At 48.7% G+C, this 24,294-nt stretch overlaps 1 protein-coding gene across 1 annotated transcript in view; it reads left to right on the plus strand.

The window, feature by feature from the left end:
- Nucleotides 1-6,270: 6,270 nt before the first annotated feature.
- The window catches only part of LOC142560104 (uncharacterized), a 360,402-nt gene continuing 342,378 nt past the window's right edge, over nucleotides 6,271-24,294 (plus strand). The window contains exon 1 of the mRNA XM_075671926.1: nucleotides 6,271-6,435. The gene's annotated coding sequence lies outside the window, so the exon portion shown is untranslated. The remainder of the gene's footprint in view (nucleotides 6,436-24,294) is intronic.

Here is a 24,294-nt window from a genome sequence, read left to right on the forward strand (position 1 = left end):
TAAATAGTAAATAATGCTCATGTAACCAGCAGCCCGAGCTCGTGTACCCGATGTATCAGATGCGTAGCGGCGCTGAATGGTCGGCTACAGCTTTATCAACATCCTACGTAGCAATTGCGCGAATGCGCGGGATAAAAAAGATTAATTCGCCGGGTGGTCACTAAAATATACTCGCCTTAGCACAACATTTCATGTGCGGTGCGCCCATCATGGTTTGTGCGTCGTCAGTGTGCATGCAGTGTTCCACTTATCAGTTTTGTATCGTTCGTCGTATTTTTGTATCACTTTCGCGGTGTTTAATTAAAACGCGGTCTCCTAGTCCTAGCTGACCGTCTCTTCATCATTTTCTTGTTGTTGTTGTTTGACTTCATGTCACAAATACAGTGTCTTGTTTTAGCTGCACGGAATTTTACATAAAGGTGGCTCTTGTCAGAGTATTCCCCCGATATTCTATCAGGTTGTGTGTCTTTGTGACCACTGGGAACTCCTTATCGTCAAAGATGTGGCAGATAATTAATAAGGGTGTCATAAATAACTGCTTAATTAGCAATTATAGAGGTAACATTGCAATTCGGTTATTGAGAGCCAAAGTCACACTATGAACTCAACAAAAAACTTTTTCTCTAAGCAAAGTCGTCTCGGGTGGTAGAGCCTGCAGTACTTTGCCACTGCGAGCGGCCCGGTATGACAGTATACCGAAAGAATAGGAAGTAGCGCACAAGTGACGTCGATCTCTCTGTCCTCTCCATTGCGAGTGCGGGCCAAGAGTAGCGCAACTCTCTCTCTCTCTCTCTCTCTCTCTCTCTCTCTCTCTCTCTCTCTCTCTCTCTCTCTCTCTCTCGCATGACGACGCCAGGAATCGACGCGAAGCGTGCTCTGTTCCTTTCCCAACCTTGTGGCTCTACCGAAGCTCGGATAATCACGTTTGACAGGAGCAGCAAATGAAGACAGGCTTTGTGGATCGGAATGAGGAGAACTCGTAATTGCCATAGCACTGGCGCCCGCGCAGTAGGGAAGCAGCTGGCGTTTTCCAATAGGTTGGGGAGATCAGCGTCACTGACACGCTATTTAATTTCATTTTCGTTTGGGTTCAGGGCTGCCCACAGCCAAAATACCGCACGCCGTTATACCTACGACGATTTTTTGTGAAGTTGTTGTTGGGCAACATATGACTGTCGGGGTTCAATTTTGCGAATGCAATTTGACTCTAACATCGTTAATTAAAGCTTTATTGAAGTATTTTTGCTACTTGTGCGCCTTATTTTCCAGGAGGCCGCATCTGTATTGGCTGGCAAGCTTTACAGTCTGGCAGCAGATGTGCAAATGCGTCTATCACAAGTTATCAGTGCAGCACCCTGTGTTATTTGGTGCAGAAAATAATACATGGTGTGTATGCCTGCTACATTCGCGATCTCTGGGAACGAAATACAAAAAAAGGGGGGGGGGGACATGCGTGGTATCCACGGCGGCTGTGTTGGTGTTGAAACATCAACCCCCCCCCCCCATCCTTCCGCGGAAATTTTCGATATCCTCGCCTTCCTGAATACACCCTGGGGGGAGGGGGAAGGGGGGACATGGGAAGGGGGGGGCAGAAGGCCTAAGGGCCTTGGGTGCCAGACGACCTAGCTACGCCACTGATTCTTTCTCTGTCATGATTTCAAATCTCGGTAGAAGCGGTTGTGGATGAAGTTTTTTTTCTTCGCACTGTAGTAATGCCGAAGCTGGCGATGACAATGTGACCTAACGACGACAAAAACCGTCGTTGAGTGTCGTCGATAACCAGAACGGCCGTCGTCAGCATAAAACAACGGACGGACAAGGCAGAACGAATTTCCAGCGCTCCTGCTTTCTATCTTTGTGTGTGTGTGTGTCTGTATAGTGAACTCCGTAGAGAGATTCCAGCGCACAGTATATAACATTACAACCTGTGTAAAAAAATACAAAATGAATCAATCAATTAAAAAAAAAAACTTCATCTCTGTAATGAAGAACTGCCTCATTTATTTGAAAGTCATTGGACTGAAAAGCGAGGGAGTAATGTGTCCTGCTTTCTTTGTCTATGTGTATAGTGAATTCCATAGAAAGGGTTCAGCGTGCAGCGTGAACCTACAACCTGCGTATTTCAAATCGGACGTTGCGGACCGTGTTCAGCGAGGCAAATCCTGCCATCTCCAGTAAAAAAAAAAAAAAAAAAAAAAAAAAGAAAAAAGAAGAGAGAGAGAGAGAGAGAGAGAGAGAGAGAGAGAGAGAGAGAGAGAGAGAGAGAGAGAGAGAGAGAGAAATTTGGGTGTGGAGCGCATTGACTTTTATATAATCGCCGTGTTTTTTATAGATGAACCCGTTGGGGAAACTATGCTTCTGGGTGCGCTCGTCGAACATCTGCGGTCTGGGGAAATTCCCGAAAGATTTCGACACGATTGGCCGAAAGCCAGCATCGGGCCTCAATGGTGCCGCACTAACGCAGGGTTTTTCTGTCTCGTCTTTAACGGCATTCGAACAACAAACAGCAGCGTTCAATCAGACCGTCGGTCGGCGGGTGTTGCTGCTTTCCCAGCTCAGATATGCATCGCGGCGCGCGCATAATGACATCTGCCCATGATAACTTATCGTGCTCGTTTGGTGGGGGCGGCTTTTGAGAACGTGTACAGCCTGACTCGTGCTCCACGTTCTGTTCCAGCGGAAACTCTACCGAAGCACTGAAGAAGTTCAAAAGGCGAAACCCAACAATGATGCAGCTTAACGGGATTAACGGATTAACGGAAGCTTAACGGATTTTCCTTTCAAACTCAAATGCAGTAGATTTAGTTTTCTTGAAATATCGACGCAACCTAACCTAACCTAACCCAACCTAACCTGACCTGCAGTGAATCTATGTGTGGACGTGCTGGTAAACGTACTTGGGGATCATCTTGGCTTCGAAGTTGGCGCACCGTGGTGTTACGTCACCCACTGGGAGCTCGTCTGCTGTCGCTGAAATGCTCTGTAACCTAACTTAACCGAACCTTCCTGACCGAGTCAGAGCTGGGCGACGGGAAAGTTGCCTGATATGTGCGTTCCCCTACAATTCTTGATTAAAAAATAAAAAAATAGAAAAACATACGCGCGTATCAGAGTATCCTGTCACACGCGCATTGTTTAAATGAAGCGTCGTAAAGAATGAGGGAATTGTCCACAAGTATTTATCGTTATCCCACTGCGGTTAAAGATTAGGTTATATGATGCATTGTTTTGCTGCGCTAAGCTGTATACGTATCGAAACGTCCCTGTAACGTCACGGTACCTTATGACGTCACGGCTGCCTTTAACCTCGGGGTTCATTGTGATATTATACGGTCACTTGTAAGATCGCGGCAGCCGGCCGGTGCAGAATGTGACGACAGTACAAAGTGCCGTTCAAGTGAAGAGAAACCTTGAGTATTGCTTCTCTAAGCACTCGTTTTTGCGTTGCTGTGTTACGCGTTTTGCTGTGCTACCTGGCGTTGCTATGTCACGCGTTACGTCTCATTGCAGCGAAGCTGCTTAGCACAGTGATTGACCTGGGGCTGCTTAGTCGGTGTACCTTTATTGTAAACAACGTTGCCTATCACTAGTGTCGGTGGCAATGCATAGTAATTCTACGGGAACCGATTAATTCACAGAAAGCGGCACTACGCCTCTAACATCTTCGCAAGTATTGTTTAATCAAACTTCCAAACAGACCCCGAGTTTAAGGAATGCACTGGAACTCTGTGAAAACTGTTGAAACCGGATACTTCGCCCCTAAGAACACCTTATGTTGAAAGAATGCTTATGAAACGTACTCATCCTGCTAAATTTACGCAGGACTCATTTGGATTCGGACTCGTGACTTAACATTTGATATGCGGGATTTCACAGGTCTCTCACCGGCTAAAACCCGTCCTTTACTCTACTAGGAAAAAAAAAAACAATCAATAGCTGGCCCGTATGACATTGACCTCTACTCAGTGGGCGTCATGCAAGAGCCACAGTGCTAAGTTTATTTAAATTTTTGTTTTTCACTCTATGATACCCTTAGCTTCGGGAGTCGACAAATCGAAATGGGGTTTTCAGTTTCGGCAAGTTCGCATTTATAGTTTGAAAATTTCCTCTGATGTTACCTCTGTTTTGGTTGAGTTGAGCCTTTGGCAATGTTTCAAAATACCGTTGGTGTTGTTTCATTAACGGAAGGAGATGCCCTGCAAAAAATGTACTGAAGGCTAGATTAAACTGTTTTCTTTTAGGTTTATTATTATTATTCTTTTTTGGTCATACAGTATTGCGAGCAACAGCCTTCTCCACGTGTCGTTTTTCTTTGTGTTACAGGGGAAAACAACAGAAACCGGGAAATTCTCTTAGGCTACACGTCGCTTTTGTGCATACTACGTAAGTGCAACGAAATGAGCCCGCTCGGTAAGTCTTAAATATAGTGCAATGACTCCTTAGAAAGTAAAAGAAAAAGTGCACCCGTATGCACAAAACTTCTCTTTCGCAAAAAACTTTTCTCATTGGCCACTGCCTGGGCATCCGCCACTGGCGACAGAGAACGGCGTTTAACGAGTTGATTACGTCGGCAGGGACGGTAGTTACATGAGAACAATTTTCTGAACACGAACCCTTGGCATTGAAGCGCGCATTCACAGCAACGCGTGGGGCAGACTGGTCAGTTTATTTTTTCCTTTATGCACGATATTTAAGGGGTGTCGGCGCCTTCATGTGGCTGCAGCCGCTTCCTTTCGCATCCTATATATGTGATGTCATGTTGATATGATTAATAAAAATCGGGCCCCTCGGTTAAGCCCCTATCTTCTCGTTTATTAGAAAGCGAGGGTCTCGAATCCGACAACATTGATGCCTTCAAGTAGCACGTGTGGGTTTATTGACCAGTTGCCTTCACCCAAAATGATCACGTTCTCGTGACGCCTGCGGCAGAAAGGATGTTCCACGTCCGCAGCCACGATTTGTGAGCGGTGGCGCTGGCTAACACTCCCAGGGTTAGTTCTAGTAGTAACACATAAATACCCCAGAAAGCAGATAGGAAGACGGCGCCGTGGTAGCTCAATTGCTAAGAGCATCGCACGCGCAATGCGAAGACGTGGGATCGTTCCCCACCTGCGGCAAGTAGTTTTTTTCATCCACTTTCAATTCCATTAATTTATATTTTTTTTTTTTCAGTTAGCAAGTGCAAGTAATTTTCCCTGCGTTGTCCTTGGTGTCTTTATTTGTTGGCTTCTTATGTTATGATTAATAAAGATCGGGCCCCTCGGCTAACTCCCTTTCTTCTCGCACGTGTACCTAGTTCACTCTACACTATGCCATCGTCAGCCACACTCTCTCCCTTTCCCTTTTCCTTACGCAGAGTAGCAGGCCCCCACTACGGCGTGCCTCACAATATAGAGTTTTAGCTGGGCGTCCGCAACCACCCACGTACGCAGCGCGCGAGGTTGTGCTTACGTAGCGAAGCGCGCGCGCACGGAATGGCAGTAGTTGACGGGACGCAAAAGTTGAGATGGGTATTGCTGACTTGCACGTGCCGGAGCCGGTATGTGTGCTAATCAGCGCCGCCATATATTCCCCCTCCTGAAGCTGTGTAGCCAATATCAGCCGCCAAGAAGTCAAACCACAAGCCGTTAGTCTCATATCTTCGGCAAGAGTAGAATCTAGTACACTCTAGGCAAGAGCCACATCTAAAAATGCGCTCTCGTGGACACGCGAGGGCGTCCCTCACACCCCGCAGCGGACGCAACGCAGCTTTTGAAAAGCTGCGGTCTCACGCAAGAGAACGCGCGTGCGTGCTCCTGCCTACTGCGCCAGCGCACTGTCGCCTCCGCGGGCTGCTGCGGACGCCCGACTGAAACTGTCTAATCATGTCGTGGTTTCGGAATGCGAAACCGCAAGATTTAATGTAATGTTGTCCGCACGTAAACGGGCATATAAGCGAGCTATTGCTTACTTTTGCCAGTCATCTACGAAAGTTCCTGCTACCGGTCGCTTAAAAAGACAAACGAAGAAAATATCACCTCGTGCTTTTTTATCTAGTTGACTCTCGATTAAGGTTCCCTCTAGCTCTTGAGCCGCAACTGGCCGAGCTCCAGCGTTCTTATTGCCTTTTATTTTTTAAAATTCTGTCCCGTTTCGTCTGCGCGTTGATCCGGAAGCTCGCGGCATACCAAACGTGTCTGACATCACGTCCTGCCGGTGTGCAACCTCTCGGTCGCGTATCGCTCGTCGCTACAGGCTTGATTCTCGGTTCTCAGCGTGGTAGCGGAAGGTGCAGAAAGCGAAAGTGTGTCAGCGGTGCGTGTTTGGCGTTATTGCTTAAACGCGTTCAAGGCTACGTTGCGGAGGCCCACGGCGGCGTCGCCTTCGACCGAAAGAAAGCATTCCGGGGGACTCGGCGCGACCTTGCCTCCGGCCTCTACTTCGCGCTCGACTCGGGTGAGTTCACGTCCGAGTTGGCGTTACGCTCCGAACTTCAGGAGCATAGAAATGCTAGGCAAGTTGCTATCAGTATTAATGGTTGAAAGGGGAAAACTTAGCAAAAAAAAAAAAAAAAGAGTGATAGAGAGAATTGACTCGCTAACCCGGCCCTGCGGAAGTGGATGCCCAGCGAAACTGTTGAAAACCACTACTACAGCTACTGAGGGGGTTACGCAATGCTTTATGGCTTTAGAGTAATGGTAGTAACTGTAATATTCACAGCACGCCGCCGCTGGTCGTATTGCCGTTTCTTTTCCCTTTGCCGCTCCCCGGATTCACGCTGCTTCTCGGGAGTCCTAAAGCCCCTCCATCCACGCGCCACCGCCGCTTTCTTCCGGTCGGCGGAAACGTGTATGGAGGGGCTTTAGGGAGTCCTAGCTATGCGTCGCCTACTCATAGCAGTGCTACGACAGTGAAGTCAGTTGCTATAGGCTGGTTATTTTATATATAAAAGCTAGTTACGTCACTTCATACGTCGCAAAAGATTAATCTTCACCGGAAAACGTATGCAAGGAGCGCTACGTGCTTCGCATTGTTATCAGGAGCGCCTTATCAATGATGTGGTTTGCATGCTTGTGCTGGGTGCTTGTACTTTAGTGAAACGAATGCTGTGCTGTATATTGTACGCGTGATAACAAAGAACGCATGCACTTTTCGCTTCAACCGCTGAAGCTTTTAGTTTTTTGCTGAAGGTACTTTTTTCCATGAGGACGTGCCGCGAAAAATTCCGACCAACTAGTGTGAGTTAGTGACTGAGTGAGTGTCAACTTTATTATTAGAAGGGGTGAGGGATAAGGGAGGCTAAGCTACGTAGGCTTCCAGGTTGTGCTTCACGATGGCGTCTTCCGCTCGTGCCAGGACCCGTGTTTGGATGTCTCGGTCGGTGCTGGAGAGAAGGGCCTCCCATTGTTCGTCGGTGGGGCGTGGCGAGACGAGGTCGGTGGGCGGGGGGTCTTCCGTGCAACCCCAGAGGATGTGGTTCAAGGAGGCAACGTCGCCGCACAGGCAGCAGCGTGGATCAATGACACCAGGGTGGATGTGCGAATAAACTAGGGGGCTCGGAAAGGTGCGGGTCTGGAGGCGATGCCAGGCGATCTCGGACCGCTTGGGAAGACTGCCATGTGGGGGTGGGTAGGCGTACCGTTCGAGGCGATAGTGTTGGGTAATGTCGTGGTAGGTGACCAGGGGCTCCGGCACCGGTGCGTCCGACGCGGAGGGGCCCACCGCTCGGTCGACGAATCCTCGAGCGTGTTGGTGAGCCGACTCGTTGCCGGGGTGACCCGAGTGGGCGGGGACCCAGACCTCGGATCAACTAGAGGCTAACAGTTAAAGCTAACAGGAAATGGACAAGTCGTGCGTTGCTCTAAATTCTTGCGTTTTACGCGTCAAAACCACGTTCTGATTGAGAGGTGCACGCCGTAGTGAGTGAGTGAGTGAGTGAGTGAGTGAGTGAGTGAGTGAGTGAGTGAGTGAGTGAGTGAGTGAGTGAGTGAGTGAGTGAGTGAGTGAGAAAAGTTTATTTAGAATCCGAACGATTCGCGTCCGGCGAGTTAGTAGGCTGGGGCACCCGCCGAAGTTACGGCCAAGAGTTCTTGCCTCTCGGCGGCTTCCTTGGCCCACTGGACTGCCCAGAGTTGGTCTTCCAGGTTCGAGCTGAGCAGCGCGGCCTGCCATCGTGCGCGGAGGCTGTTGATGCAGGCTTCGCTCGCATTGTCCTGTATTAGCCCCTGACATTCCCATAGCATGTGTTCTAGCGTGGCTCTGGTGTCACACACTTTGCATCTATCTGTTGTGTATATGTCTGGATAAATAGCGTGCATTAGTATCGGGCTATTGTATGATTTGGTTTGTAGTTGTCGCCACTGGACAGCTTGCGATCTAGTGAGCTGTGGATGGGGTGGTGGATAAGTGCACCTTTGCATCCTGTAATGGTTGGTGATGTCGTTGAACCATAGTTCTGAGGGCCCTTTCGAGGGTGTACGTTCGTCGCCGCTTGGAAAGTCAGTCCTCGAGCTATGTTGTGTGCCGCCGCGTTAGGGTTTGCCTTTTCTGTGTATGTTTAGCGCCTCAGCTGATCCGGCCGCTCGCGAAGTTGCGTACTGCCGTCTGGGAATCGCTGATTATATAGTATGCGTTGGTTTGTGCTATGGCTAAATCTATAGCCGCTTCCTCCGCCGTTTCGATGCCTGTCGTGTTTATAGTCAAACTTGTGCAGCATTGTCTGTTGTGGTTAAGTACTGCTGCGACAAAGCTGCGTTTGTGTTGGTATAACCTGCAGCGTCTGACTGCGTCCTTGTTCCTTCCGTACTTCTTCGCCATTTTCTTTGCCCTGCTTTTTCTCCTGTCCTCGTGGTGTACAGGATGCATATTCTTGGGCAAGGGGGGGTTCCTTGAGTTTGGCCCTTATTTCGTTGGGTATGTCCCGTTTGTCCCCGTGTTGTATGTGGTAGCGGATCCCTAATTTTTCTAGGATGTGTCTGCCCGGCGTCGTCTTGGAGAGGGGTTCGTATTGCGTTATACGTTGCGCTTCTATTAGCTCCTCTAGCGTGTTGTGCAGTCCCAGCTCTAGGAGTTTCGCCGTGTTCGTGCTTAGCATGAGTCCAATCGCCTGTTTGTATATCTTCCTAAGCAGGCCGTCTAGCTTCTTCTTTTCTGCGGCGCACCATCTGTGCTATGCCGCTGCATACGTGATCTGACTTATGACGAACGCCTGGATGATTCTCATACTGCTTGCTTCTTTCATTCCCTCGTGCCTGTTGGTGATTCTCTTGATCAATCGCATCGTCTGAGAAACTCTGGTTTCGATTTTGCGAATAGTTTCTCCGTTGGTGCCCTTGGCTTCTATGATCATTCCCAACACTCTTATTCTCTCGACTTTAGGTATGGGTTGTCCATCTTGGGTCATGAGTTGTATGTCTTTGTAGGTTTGTGTGTTGTAGTTCTTGGGTGGTCTCCCCTTTGGCGTTTGTATGTACAGTAACAGCTCAGAATTTTCGGCCGAGCATGTTAGACCGGTGCCTTCTAGGTATTTCTCGACTGTTTCAACAGCTCCTTGTAATCTATGTTCAATCGATCCATCACTGCCATCGTTTATCCATAGCGTGATGTCGTCTGCGTAGATTGTGTGGTTAAGGCCTTCGATTATTTGCAATTTGCTAGGAAGACCATTCAGAGCCAGGTTAAAGAGCATAGGTGATATAAGTGATCCCTGCTGTGTGCCTGCACTGCCGATAGGCACTTTCTTGGACCTTGGGTTTAATTTTGACAACCTGGAATTACTTAACGTTCACCCAATGCACGGTACGCGAGCGCCTTTTCAGAAATTCCAGAAATTCGCCTGCCCCCGTGCTTTGGGCTGCCTGCTTTCTTCGCAAAGCGATAGTACTGTGGTCCGCGGAGCAGCCCGTAAGCGCTTAGCGCAGCGTGCTTCGTCATGGCGCACGCTGCCATGACGAACTGTTCTTTTTTTTCATGTTTCTTTATACGTTATGGAGCGATAGAGAGAGAGAGAGATAAAATAAGATAATGCAGAGAAAGGCAGGGAGGTTAACCAGAGGTACTTCCGGTTGGCTACCCTGCGCAGGGGGAAGGGTTAAGGGGGGTAAAGAGAGAAATAAAGTGGAAGGGGGAGATAGATAGAAAGAAAGAAAGAGAGACAAGCACGAACAAAGCGCGTACACTACAGAGCGGTAAGGGGCAGCATTCTTAGAGTCTGTCGTGAAGCCCCGTAGACCGCAGGAACCTTAATAACGCGAGTAAGGCCTTCAACGCGGATGTTCTTTCGGAGCATTGGCCTAAAGCTTTTAGTTCTGATAGTGGACGATCGTCCAACTGGTCCAGTACTCTGCACATCACTTGTCTCTGAGCACTATATCGCGGGCAGACACAGATAATATGTGCGAGCGTCTCGTCGATGTTGCATGTGTTGCACGTGGGGCTGTTGGCCATTCCAATGAGGACAGCATATGAGTTCGTAAAGGCAACGCCTAGCCACAGACGGTAGAGCATGGTCTGTTCACGTCGTGGTAATCCAGGCGGGAGGTGCATCCGTATGTCCGGAGACAACGAACGCAACCGGCACATGGTGAAGACATTTGAGTCCCACAGGGGCAAAGAACAATCACGGGACACCAATCGCAGCCCAGCCGCAGCGTCTGTTCGCGAAAGCGGAATGCAGACTCGTTGACCACTTTCATGTGCAGATAGGGCGGCTTCGTCGGCGTGGTCATTCCCGCTGATGTTACAATGTCCTGGGAGCCACCTAAAGATTATGTTGTGTCCCTTCTCATGGCTTTGATGGTATATGTGCCGAATTTCTGAGGCCAGTTGTTCATTGGGTCCGTGGCGCATTGGGCTTCGTATGCACTGAAGGGCTGCCTTGGAGTCACTAAAGACTGTCCATTGTTGCGGTGGCTTCTGCTTAATGAAATCAAGTGCAGCACGGACCACCGCGAGTTCTGCACCCGTCGATGTGGTCACACATGAAGTTCTTAATTTGATTTCCTCAGATTTTGCCGGGATAATGACTGCAGCGGCAGAGCTGTTGAGTTTTACTGAACCATCTGTGTATGCATGTTGCCCGAATCTGTGCACGTTGTGAATGTGCTCCAAAGTTGCTGGTTTCAAAGCTTGCAATGACGCTCCAGCTTTCTTTCTGATTCCTGGAATTGTCAGTTGCACTTTTGGCCGGTGCAGACACCACAATGGATCTGATAATCGTGTAGCGGGCGTGAATTCTGATAACAAGTAGGACTGATGTCTTACAATAGTTTTGGCAAAAGTTGAAAGTGGCCTTTTTGCTGGCAAGCAAGCAAGATGGGAGGGAATCCGAGTCAGGTGTCGGATTTGCGCTCTCAGGACAACTGAATCAATGTGGACTGTCAAAGGAACGTCTCTGGCTATGACCACTGTCGCAATGGATGACGTAGTTTTGGGGATGCCGAGACAAGTCCTGAGTGCTTGGGCTTGCACTCTCTGGAGCTTGCGGATATTCATAGTGCAAGTATTTCCTAGTACAGGTAAGCTGGGTACCGCAGGAAGCCCAAAAACAGGGCTTTATATAGTTGCAACATTGACGGTACTGTTGCGCCCCAGGACTTCCCGCCGATAAACGCAAGAAGGTCCACAATGGCGGCCAAACGCTTTGTCATGTACGAGATGTGAGGGCTCCAAGACAAGTCTCTATCAATGATGACGCCAAGAAATTGGTGCGTTCGTCTATATCGTATAATTTGGTCAATAATCCGCAAAGCATACGGGGCCATTGCTGTGCGAGTAAAAGCAACGAGTGCACATTTCTCAGCGGAAAGCTCCAGGCCTTGTCTTCTTAGGTGTGCCGACACAACTGTTGAGGCTTTCTGAAGTTGTGCGCGGACTTGTACACGTGTCATGCCTGAAGCCAATATACAAATGTCGTCTGCATATACGAAGAGCTGAACGGTTTGCGGTAACGAATCAGCGAGACCAACAAGCACCAGGTTGAAAAGGGTAGGGCTGAGTACTCCGCCTTGCGGTACACCACGACTGGTATAGCTAGGCGGCGTTGGTGCGTCTTCAGTCAAAATAAAGAAAGATCTGCCATTCAAATAGTTGCCTATCCAGCGAAAGGTGTGTCCACCAATCCCTACAGCTTTTAAGGCGGCCAGAATTGCACGATGGTCTACATTGTCGTACGCACCTTTATCATCAAGGAATAGGGCCGTAGTGATTCGTTTCAGATGTTTCTGGTGTCGTACGTATGTCACCAGGTCGATAACGCTATCTCTTGACGAGCGGCCGCGTCGAAAACCAGCCATTACCTCTAAATAGACGTTGTGAAATTCCAAGTACCATTCTAATCGTGTAAGGATCATTCTCTCCATTACCTTGCCGACACAGCTGGCCAGTGCTATCGGAGGGTAAGATGACAATTCCAATGGGGATTTGCCAGCCTTGAGTAGTGGAACAAGCCGACTGGATTTCCACGTTGTAGGGACCAGGCCGTCACGCCATGATGCGTTGTATAGGCCAAGAAGGGCATCTCTGGCCTCTTGACCAAGGTTTGCAAGCGCAGACTATGTGATGCCATCGTGTCCTGGTGACGAAGATCGCCTGCATCCAGCAAGTGCGGCCTCCAGTTCTTCTATGGAGAAAGGAGCATCCATACGAGGATCTTTGAAGCAAGGGGGAACAATGGGAATAGGTGCGCAGGGTGAATACGTGAGCGCTGGACCCGCGATTCTTGCGCAGTAATCTTCGGCTACCTCGACTTCTCGGCGTCCTTGATGTAGGGCTAAAGACTTAAATGGACGACGCTGTTGAGGAGCTCTTCGAAGTCCACGGATTGTTGTCCATACAACCGACAGAGGTTTACGCGGGTCGAGAGACTCACAAAACGATTTCCAGCGCTGATTTTGCAGTACAGCAAGGCGACGCTGAATTTTCTTTTAAATGCGTCTGGCCTCTCTAAAGTCGTAGAACTATTTGGTCCGTCTGTACCGTCGCTCCGCTCGCCCGCGGATTGCACGGAGGCTCTGAATTTCCTAATCAAAATCTGTGTATTTCTCTAATGGCCGAAATGAACGCATAGCATCCTGCATAGCCTTGGCGATCTCAAATTCTAGTGTGGACGAAATGCCTTCGTGTCATGCATCTTCCATAAGTGATTTAAACACGGGCCAATCTATTGTTTGTTAAAAATTTGATGGAACGGATTTGGTGAGGCCTTTTATCTTCAGGTAGGTAGGAATATGGTCGCTTCCTTGAGTTTCTATATCTGCGAACCAATGGACGCAGCGAGTGAGGCATCGCGAAACAAAAGCTAAGTCTAAACAACTACTGTACGTCCGGCCGCGCAGAAACGTGGGACTGCCATCATTTAGGCAACAAGGTTCATGGTCGAAAGCAAAGGACACGAAGTTTCTTACTTTGGAAATTATCTGGTTGCTTCCCCAAAGTGAATGATGCGCGTTGAAGTCCCCAACAAAAATCCATGGACCAGGTGTCGCATCTATAACGGCACTCAGTCTCTGCCTATCGAAACGACTTGATGGAGAAAGGTAAACGCCCACTAAAGTAAACGCAAGTTTTTGTTTTTTCACGGTCAAACACACATACTGATTACTGTCAAGTCAGTTCACACGGTATGTAGATGATCACTTTGCTAATGTCATTACAAGTCGATGACACATGAGGTTCATAGCCTGAGATCCGGACGGGTTTCTGTAGCTTCGGTTCACAGACGACAACAATGGGGAATCGACTGGTGAAAGCGAAATGGCGAAAATCAACGTGAGATTTCAGGCCACGGGCATTCCATTGCATAATAGATGCTTCCTTGACTTGTCTGAAGAACGGCTGACGCGGTAGAGCCTTTGTGCTTGCTACTCTAGGCTCGCAAGAACCGGATCCAAGCCGTCCAGCACTTGTAGTGCACCTCAAGCCGATGGCGCCTGCATGTCATTTATCAACGCGCGAATGACTTTCATTAGAGATTTTATTATGGCGATTACTTGCTTGTCTTGACCTCGCAAGTGATCTGTGCCCTCATTGGTGGGTCGGTAGTCCACCGTCGACCTTTGTTGGGCTGGATGACTTAATGTCGGAAGTGCAGGGTCAGTCGTTTGCAGTAGAGGTAATCACTGCGTCACCAGACACCGTGTTAGTGTGGGTGAGCGCCTTGGGAGCACTAGCCTGAGGAAGTAGCGTCTGTCTTGCGACGGTATCAGTATTTCTAGTAGACGAGGATCGTCTGCGGTGACGGCGGACACGATGCAGTCGCACTTTGGTGGCGGCCCCTCTGTGAGTTGAGTTGTCTCTCACCATTTGTTTTAGGACTTTCCGCTCTGTCTTGTATCTCGGGCAGTCTTTCGACGATGCTTCATGGGGACCAGAACGATTGGCACACTTGAAGTGAGTCGCACGGCTAGCATCAGCGCCGTGCTGCTCAGAACATCTTGCGCACACGGTCGAATTTTCGCATATGCCGCTGGCATGCCCGATCTTCAAACAATTACGGCACTGAAGTGGTCTTGGAACGAACGGTCGCACTGGATGACGTAAAAAATCCAACTTTCACGTGAGACGGCAAGATACCTCCCTTGAGAGTTGCCCTCATACAGCGTGAATCTCCTAGGCGACGGATTTCAATAATGGTTACATCTGCTGTGGCGGGGGTTTGACCAAAATAGGCAGATCGTTGTCGTCGTTTGACTCATCGACATCATTAATCACACCTGATATAGTATTGCTGTCCTGTGGTATTATGGTGCGAACATTTATCTTGCCCAGCATTTTCTCTGTACTCAAGATATCCAATGCTGCTCTATTCTTGACATCAACAGCGAGAATGTTCTTACGGGTGTTAACGGATGGAGCGATAGCTGCTCGGTGGGCCAATGTGTTATCGCTCCGCGAAGAAAGCAGACGACGGAAAGCAGGGCGAAGGGGGTGGGGGTGGAAGGGTATGCGCATTGCTCAAATGGCGACACCCTCTCTATTATCTTTTTTAATCGAAAGCGTTGTAGCTACTGCTTGCGTGTTGCAGCTCATGTTGAGCGCGATAGCACAAACTCGTGTCCAAACCCCCAGAATGGCAGTGCCGAGGTTACACAACGGGTATGTGTCCTTAAACATATTAAAGCGGTTGCACCCCATTCTTAACCGACACCTCCGCGTCTACCACGGCCGCTTGACGGTTAACCAGCGCAACGAAATTGCATCCAGAATACTCTATGTAAATATACTGCGTAGATTCAACTGGGGTGCAGCGATTACAAGATTTACTGTGTCGATGTATCATTTCATTTGGCACTGTGGTCCTCAGCGAATAATAAGAAGGAAGCGTTTATTTGTGGCGATGCTTTGGCCCTGTCGCCAATTGGCAACGATATTGCCGCTTCGTGTGCCTGCAGTAGTAATCTGTGGTGTGTCACTACATTGTTTTAATGCTAATTGTTCAATGTTACAATGTCATGTTCAGTGACATGACAGACCAACTCGACCAGTTCTCGCTTCCACTGAGCTCCGGGCTTTGCTGGTTCTGTTTTTTGCGTGGTCTGACGAAGTGATATCGCACTAAACGTTTTAACACCTCAACAACTGTATAGAGGGTGCTGTTCCTATGTAAATCACATAGGAACAAACATGATTATGGTACAGGGCATATAGGATTTTCCAATTGGGTTGTCTTCTCCCGCGGATAAATACCCTCACCCTTAAGGGGCAAGAACGAATCGTTGATGAGGACAAATGAGGTATTGTTTCTTGGCGGCCGTTTGTGACAGTCAAACACGACGAAAGCTGCTACAGATGACACGAGAACAGCATGACGTAAATTTGCATAGCTATGAGGACCGTCTTGATATAGCGCGCAACGGGACCGCTCAACAGAAACGAAGACGAACACAGTTGCGCACGTGTTCGTCTTCCTTTCGGTTGTGCCGTCCCGTTGCGCGCTACGTCAGGATGGTCCTCCTGTCAGAATACCAACTAACGCAACTCTTTTATTGCATAGCTATGTCGTTGTCAAATTGTCCTGTCGGATACTTCGAAGTGAGTTATAAGTGGTCATAATTAGTACTCTCTTTTTTTAAAACTATGGCTTCTCTTGTCCTCAGATGCAGTTTGAGCCCGCCATATCGCGTACAACTTTTATTGTGATAGGAATTATATGGACACTCCAGACGCATTTCTGCCGTCGGCGTCGGTGTGACGTCCTCAGGGAAGTCCGAGCACGATAACATCGTCGCCGCTCACCGTATGCTGCACGTGCGAGTGAACTCGAACGTTTGTTTGTTCGAGGTCACCTGAGGATCGCGGATCAGTCTCGCGCGCGCAGGAGAGGAAAGCGGGTAGGAAGCCCCGCCGGGGGTAGGGGGCGCGCAATTCCGGCGGCTGCTGCATATGGCCAGGCCGCGCGGGCGCCTTATCTTGAAAGCGATCTGCGATGTGGACAAAGTTCGCCGAGAGCTGGTGGCTTCGTATGCACCGTGCTTTCGACGCTTTTAGTTCGCTTTGAAGCGACAGGCAACACGAAGGTCAATTCGCTCACTGCTGCTGCCGCACTTTCTCACCCCGGCGTTTTGACAGCGAATTTCCGCGGCCATCGAGTGAGGTGTGTTCATGTTCACCTGTGTGCATGTGATATTGTTATTGTTATTTTAGTAAGCGAATGTTTACATGCTTATACGGCCGATAAAGCTAGTATCCTCACTTCGTATAGCTAATTTGCGATCGCAATCGATGCTTCTCCTTTCGGGCGAAACTGCGATTTCTTTCATAGCCTTAAGGGACAACTGCAACGAAATTTCACTTTGCCTAAGCATGTACCACCACATAAGTATATGCTATCACTGAATCAATTTTGGAAAAGTTGCAGGTCTGGTCTGCAGCAGCTTCTAGAAAGCACCTAAGTATACGACGCGTGCATCCGGCCGTTGTCGCTTTGACGTAAGTTTCAGCATTACGGTTCCGAGATTACTAATGGACTTCGAGAACTCCGGTAGAAACAGAAGAAAAAAACATAATACTGATAGAGCAAAAGAGAACAGGACAGCGAGGACCTCGCTGTCCTGTTCACTGTTTGCTTTTATTTTTTTCGTTTCCTCCGAAGCGCTGGAAATACATCAGGTATTTGAAATCCAACTAGCCCAGCATTCTGTCGTAACCCTCCGATATTTTTCAGCGTCCGCAGATACCGCATTATCTGGTAGGCCAGGCCGATCGATCGAGGAGATACGCGTTCTAGGCTATGCGTCTCTTTATTTCGTGAAGAATGCGATTTCAATAAACCAGTTGTTAGTCTGCGTTCGTCCTCTCTTCTTTTACCTCGGTGTCTCGTCCCCAGCGCAGTTTAAGTTGACGAAGTAATGTCTTACCGACTAGCCACCCAACACACTCCCCTCGAGTGTGCGTCTCTTGTTTGTTTTAACGACTTTATTAAGCGAAATACCTACTATGGTCTTATGCGGCGAGCGGTAATGACGGCGTTCTTTTTTCAGCTTTCAACGTTGACAACATTTCAAAGTGTTGCTCCGGAGCTCATTAGACACACGTGTTACCTGTTTGAGGAGTGAAGTGCGACTATATACATACATATACACACACCTTTTTCCATTTTGATAATGCTAACGCTTCGCGCGGGCGACGTTTTTTGCGGTGGTCGCAGGGGTCCTCGGCACCCCAAACAACGTCGTCCGCTGTGAATGTCAAGTTCGTCGGACGTGCAGCATTTCTTGAAGGTAGTCTGGATAGTCTACAGACTGATTTTTGCTGAGTGGCGCGCTTACGGTGACGATCTCGCGCGCGAGTTGTTGCGTTTGTCTGGTATCGCGCGTGCGGGGGACGATATTGCGCGCTCTGCACGAGAACACCTGATTAGCGGTAAAGTCAGTGCCGCAGTCACGAGCACTGAGCCAGACGCAAGAGGATGAAAGAGCATCATCGCGGCGCTAGAACACTTTAGAAAATGACATAGTTTCGTTGTCTGCGCGCGCGACTGCACGGCGTGGGAACAAGCAGACGAAACAAAAGTGCATCCCTCTTGCTGCCGTGCGAAGTAAGACAAAAACACGAATGCGTTGAGTTTGCGTGTTTTTATTATTTATCTAAACTTTAGCTCGTCTATTGAAGCAACGGATTACACAAATAACCGATGTTGCCTTGAATAATTCTCGAAGTACGTGTCGCTGTGAGTGACGTCACAACACTGCCATGTGCGTAGCCGTGCTTGTGCGATTGACGTCGACTCTGCGGCTGCGAGGGAGCGCGGCGCCCGCGAGGAGAAGAGAAAACGGCTTTTGGTTTCAAATTTAGGCTCTTTGCGCGGCGCGTAGGGATGTAATACTTAGCAGACGCGATCGTTAGCACGCATTATATGCACTGCGCTTGTCAGGTCAAAATGGCTAGACCTGGTTTAAAGCGTCCGTGACGAAGGAACTCCGCTGGCTCTGCTCTTTTGCTAGCTTTGTTCTCGAATATAGGTCGACACCATTCTTCCGTCACGAATATAAGTGGATAGCTCAATTAGGGTAACATTATCGAAAAAAAAAAGACGAAAAGGTCTACGTATATTCGGATAAACACGGTCGGCTTACACGCGGTTCGAATTTCGTTGGAGTCGTGATACAAACGAGTGCACTTAAGGGTGTAGCTCGATGAGAGAAAACTCTTCCTCCTCGACGTGTCATCGCCGAGCGAATATCACTTCATTCGCCCGCTTTGTTCGCTGAACTGAAACGAACCGAAGTGCAGGAAACGACCGATTCTTAACCGCGTATTGCCCTCTTAGCGCGCTGCCTTTGCATGCTGTGGAAGCATGGACAGAGGCGGTACACGATTAGCCGCCGTAATTGTGTTCTGGTGCGTTGGGTCTTCTAGATATGCTGTGTACAAACGCGCACGGGGGGCTTTCCGCGAAGGTTTCCTAACAGACCGCACGAGATATTGAAATGCGCCGAAGGCTAGAGATGTGTGGGCGCAAAATAGGCAAAGAAAAACATCTCTTTAATCGCACGCGTGCTGTTGATGAACGGGTCGTTTAGCTTGCTTTTTTGCCAGCCACTTAATAAATACTCTGCCAGATTGCGGCGACTGACCTCGTCCTTGAAATGCTTCTCACGTGCTTCGCCATGCGGGCAGTCTGACTTTAAAGTCGCGGGCATCTGTGTAGCGATTAGAATCGCAGTGGCGATGCAAACAACTTCGGGAGTATTTAAAGGCAGGCCTGTCGCGTCGCATTTTTGATCCTATTTATAGCAAAAGACCGCGAGAAATTTTTAAAAAAATTTTATTAGTTACTGTAGGAGTAGCCTTTATGACCCGAAATGCCCCGTTGTGCAGGCGCGTCTTTTGCAGGAACATGAATCATCGCTTCGTGCGGGAATGGCACTGTGCTGTTGCGGAGGAAATGCCTTCTATAACGAAAAAGTGAGCTTCTTTCTTGCTTTTTTTTTAAAACGAAGCCGTCTTGGCGAGTTCTCGCAACCTTTCTTTGACCGTGTCTCTCCGAATAGCTCCACGCAGGACAGCACATACGTGTATACATAACGAATAGGCTCTCCACTGCTCTTACACAGTTGTGTCGCGGTGATCGTCTCCGTTTGCTACGGAATTACGCAATGAAACGACAAATAATACCTAAGTGTCCTTACTGCTGAAGCCAAGCTTTCCTTCTCTTTCTCCACGGGGTTTGGTTTCCTTTGGTCGGTCGTTTACTCGCTGACTGTTGTGGGCGGATCCCTGAGACTGTCGCGTGGGTCGCCTGGTGTGCATGGGTCTCCGCGTCTTGCCGCGTTCACGGCCAGGCACGTAATGGCGATGCTGGCTGTCTGTCTCTCATGACTAAAAATCGATCCACTCCGTTCCCCTGATTCAAGTCGCCCCCTTTTATTTGTGCTGTCTCCGATATACGTGGCCAACATATGACATCAGATTGTGTTCTTTCACTCGGGACGACGGGGAAAGAAGAATGAGGAATACAAGGGGTTAAGCCAGCGTAATACCACTTTCACGAGGTCGGTTTCCATAACCACTGAAACCGAAGACCATTGAAATCCGTGCGCCTAGTCGGCTTTGCTCAAGCTCGCCGAAGGGGGCCAGCCAATGGGGCTCGCGGATTTAAATCATCTCAATTTATTTAAATTGCGATCAATTGGAAGCACGCGAGTGAAGGTGGTGCAAAACAGGCTGGCTACGCATTCAATAGACGAGCAGTAGACAGAGGGATCACTCAAAATGAAACAGGGAGAGAGAGAGGGAGAGAGAGCGTATTAACCTGCACGGAATACCGCGCGTTACCGGTGACGTGAACTGCAGCAACAACGCTCCATTTGCGACACCTTGCCCGACTGCAGCGCGTTAGGCGCGTCTGCATTTTACATCTGAGTTGTTGTCGAGAAAAAAAAAAAAACGGGGCCTCATGTTAGCTTTTACGTAGGTCCCGAGACCTTCCACTAAGTGTTATATGGGTGATGACTGCAATTTTACTGCACCGGGGCAATTTACGGTGCAGTTTTACTGCGCCGGTAAACCAGGTACTCCGCAAAGTGCAATGCGTTTGCGGACAAGCTGTAAAACGGTCTAATAAGATGCGCAGATTGGAGAAAGAGGAGGACGCAAGGCAAATAGAAAGATGGTAGCGGGAGGTCTTTCAGGTAGGGTTCTTGTTTGCTACCCTACTTGAGGGAAAGGGAGCAACAAAGATGGGAAATGGGGGAGCGAATGAGCACTGAGCACTCGCGCCTGATGACGTATGGAACTGCCCACACGGTAAATCAGGCCAATTTGATGGCGTTGCCCAGGCCCGGTTGTTCTGCTAGCGTTCGAACTGCGTATTTTCGCAGTGGACGTGCGCGCAGCGACTGTTCTACAGTGCGAGAAAGAGAAACGCTTCAGAGAAAGGCTCAATATCCCCGAGCGGCCTAACGCTGCCGGAAGGAAGAGATTCTGAACGGTGTTTGCAGAGGCGGTATGTTCTATATTTTTTTTTGTATTGTCTATTCCGCCTTTCCCGTGCTGGGCAGCCAACCAGACACAATTCTGGTTAACATCCCTGCTTTCTCCCTTTCTTTCCTCCTCCTCCTGTATCTGACTCTGGGAACCACCTTCTATATGTAACCACCTGCAACAATGGCTTATAAACAATAATAAATTCGATTCTGATCCTTATAAAATACCGCTTCCTAGCTGTTACGTAACACCGATATTCGTCGTAAAGAATCAGAAACTCCAAGTCGATTGGAACGCTGCCTACTCCAAACGTTTTTCACCGTCACTGTCTCGCTCTTAATGAGCCCCTTATAAAGGCGGAGAGGCGGCATAAATACTTTCGTTACGAGGGCAACATGTTCGGTTGCGATTGCGGCTGCGCACCGATGCTGCCACCTTGTCACGCTTCTTGTGGCCTTGGCTCCGCTATGCAGAGATCGGACATGGACAGTGGCCATTCTTACCACACATTGTGACGCGCTCATGGACTTTATTGGGACAGACAGCCTCGCATTACAAAAGTCACTGCAAAAATTTTCATCGACATTGGTTGGTCGGGAGGGTGGATGGGAAAAGTGAGATAAGTGCAGGATTCTGGCTCCATTCCATTCCTGGACTGCTGCTGCTTTCCGTTGCCAGGTATGGTACAACAACAACAACAACAACAAAAAAGCTGTCGTGGCCAATGTTGTGACTTGTCTTCTGTTAGGACAACAACTGCTTTCCTCGACGGCGCTTATGCAGCGCAGTTTTCCCCACCGCCAACCGCGGGGAGGAGAATAAGCAAGTTGTGGAAGTCGAAATCCTGGAAGAAAAAAGAAAAAGGACATCATTTGCACATGTATGCCAATCTGAGCAACTGAAGTATGAGAGACAGTGAAGTCTGTATAATGCGACGTCTCGCACTATTTGGAAGTATACCAAGAGTCTCTCTTGGCGGTAATTCTTATGACGATTCATCACCGACGTCCCGATCATGCGGCTTCTTCGGGGGCACCCACGCAGGCCCCGTTGAGGGACAACGCACTCCAAGGTCCCCAGGGGCCTTAACGCGAACAGCTTTCACCGCTGCAGCCGTACGAACTCCCAGCTGACCTCCAGCGTGGAGGCTATGCAATCGCGGCGTCAGAAACAAAGAAATAACGAATTACTGGTTAAGAAAACAGCATGTACAAGTTGTATAGTTGAGTTTATGCGCAAGATAACATTTAATTTTATAGAGTTTGTCATTAACTTTCACAGCAAACTGGGGACTCCAACGCACGTTGCGTCGCATGCACCTTTCATATTGACCGTGCACGTCGTCGCACGCTGGCCTTCACCGTCGCAGGAAAGCCGTTGATGAACTCTCCTTACCAGCTTCGCTGCAAAACGGGGTGTTCAGGTACTCAAGGAGTAGAAGGGGAGGCAAGGGGGGTTGTGTTTGGCAGGTTCTTGCGGGGTCATTGTCGAAACGTAGGCTCCAGAGACGTTCCTTGTTTGACCACTGTCGATCCCTCCTGGTCTGCATCTAAACTGTGGACGTCTGTATTGTCTTGATTGTCTACATTATAGGGCTTTTTGTTGCACTCCGCACACTTCTTGTTGAGATGCGCTTCAATATGATGCAGGATTTTGGCAAGCGGACACTTAACAGGAGTGCACTGATCACTTCAAGTCTTCTTTTCCCCTATGAACCTCTGTCTTATTTGATTTGCAGAGATTTTTTTCTGTATCTGCTGTCTTTATGTCACCCTCAATAGACTCTCTTTTGACGTGCTATTGAACGACTCGCATGAATGCGGCAAACGAATACGCGGCCGTGATAGACTGATCATTTAACACACTGATCATCTTGTAAGCCTGTGTTTTAAGACGTGAAAATTCCGTTATGTATACATTTTTTTTTTCAACACAGTTTTTGTTGAGGTTCAATTGAGTATCGGTGCACGATTTTGACAAAGGTAATGTTCAGCAGCAATAACACGACTGAAGTGTATTAGACGCCGCTTCTCCACACCTTGTCTTGTCGAGGCGAAACGTGCGTCTCAAAACAGAATAACTTTATTTAATGAAAAGAAAAGGGGTGTTCGGAGCGGGTGGGTGGGTCCCAAGTCAAGCGTGTATCGAGGACGCATCGCGCCGGCTTTGAACGACGGTCGGGTCGGGCCTTTGTGTTTCAATCTAATCACCCTTGCAGTCGATGCATCGGACAGCGCATGACACATTCGTTGCCGGAGGAAATGGGACGCTGTCGTTCCCTTCGGCGCGTGTGTTGTGTGTGAGGGCTTGCCCTCGGACGGAAAGGTTGTCGTTCCTGTTTTGACGTGTGTTCGAGTTAGACACAGTGTAGTACATGGTTAAACGTGCGTATCCAAAGTGACGTGTTCTGCTGGGCAGCTTAAGTAAGACTGCGCGATCACTAAAGATCGTGAAGTTACAGCGCTTTATATACTCGCCCCGTGTTTAGGATTCTTTTTTTTTATTTCGCTGGGCTTGCCTTAAGGCAAATGCACAAAATAGTTCTTCTTTTTTTCTTTTGCCGGCTTACTTCAATAACCTGCTCAATATATACGAGTGTTTCAGGGACGACCGTCTTGGGTGATTTGTTGTGGACTGGAGACAAAGCGGTAATTTTTTTCTCATCGCAATTTGCAGTAGCGAAGAACGAAGCGGTAGTAATTCGTGAGATGAAAATTCGGCCGGACACGTAATCCCTATGCTGCAAAACGCGTTGCAAAAGATGAACAGCTTTGCACCGTTCAATTAACCGCTCGAGGAGAGCTTGTAGCGTAATATAGATCTCAAGATGTGTTGCTATATTTGCTCTATTTTTAATGCAGAAGCATTATATGGCCCATTACTCGAAGACGCGTCGGCGTGAACGATTGTACCAAAAGTGACCGACGGCGGTCAAATGGTTGGATTGACGTCAGGTTTCTCCGGGAGGTTCCTGCAAACAAAGTAAAATTAATGGCTTTGAAACATAAGAAATGGTAAATTTCGTTATGAGTGGCAAGCGAACCCGGGTTTCCCCGATGCCACGGTGGCTCTTTTCTTTTTGAATTATTACACGAGAGCAGAATTTTCCGCAAAACAGGACAAACAATAATAATATAATATTTGGGGTTTTACGTGCCAAAACCACTTTCTGATTATGAGGCACGCCGTAGTGGAGGACTCCGGAAATTTTGACCACCTGGGGTTCTTTAACGTGCACCTAAATCTAAGCACACGGGTGTTTTCGCATTTCGCCCCCATCGAAATGCGGCCGCCGTGGCCGGGATTCGATCCCGCGACCTCGTGCTCAGCAGCCCAACACCATAGCCACTGAGCAACCACGGCGGGTAGGACAAACAAAGCGCTACAGTA

This window comes from Dermacentor variabilis, chromosome 10 (assembly GCF_050947875.1).
Source record: "Dermacentor variabilis isolate Ectoservices chromosome 10, ASM5094787v1, whole genome shotgun sequence".
Classification (NCBI taxonomy): Eukaryota; Metazoa; Arthropoda; class Arachnida; order Ixodida; family Ixodidae; genus Dermacentor; species Dermacentor variabilis.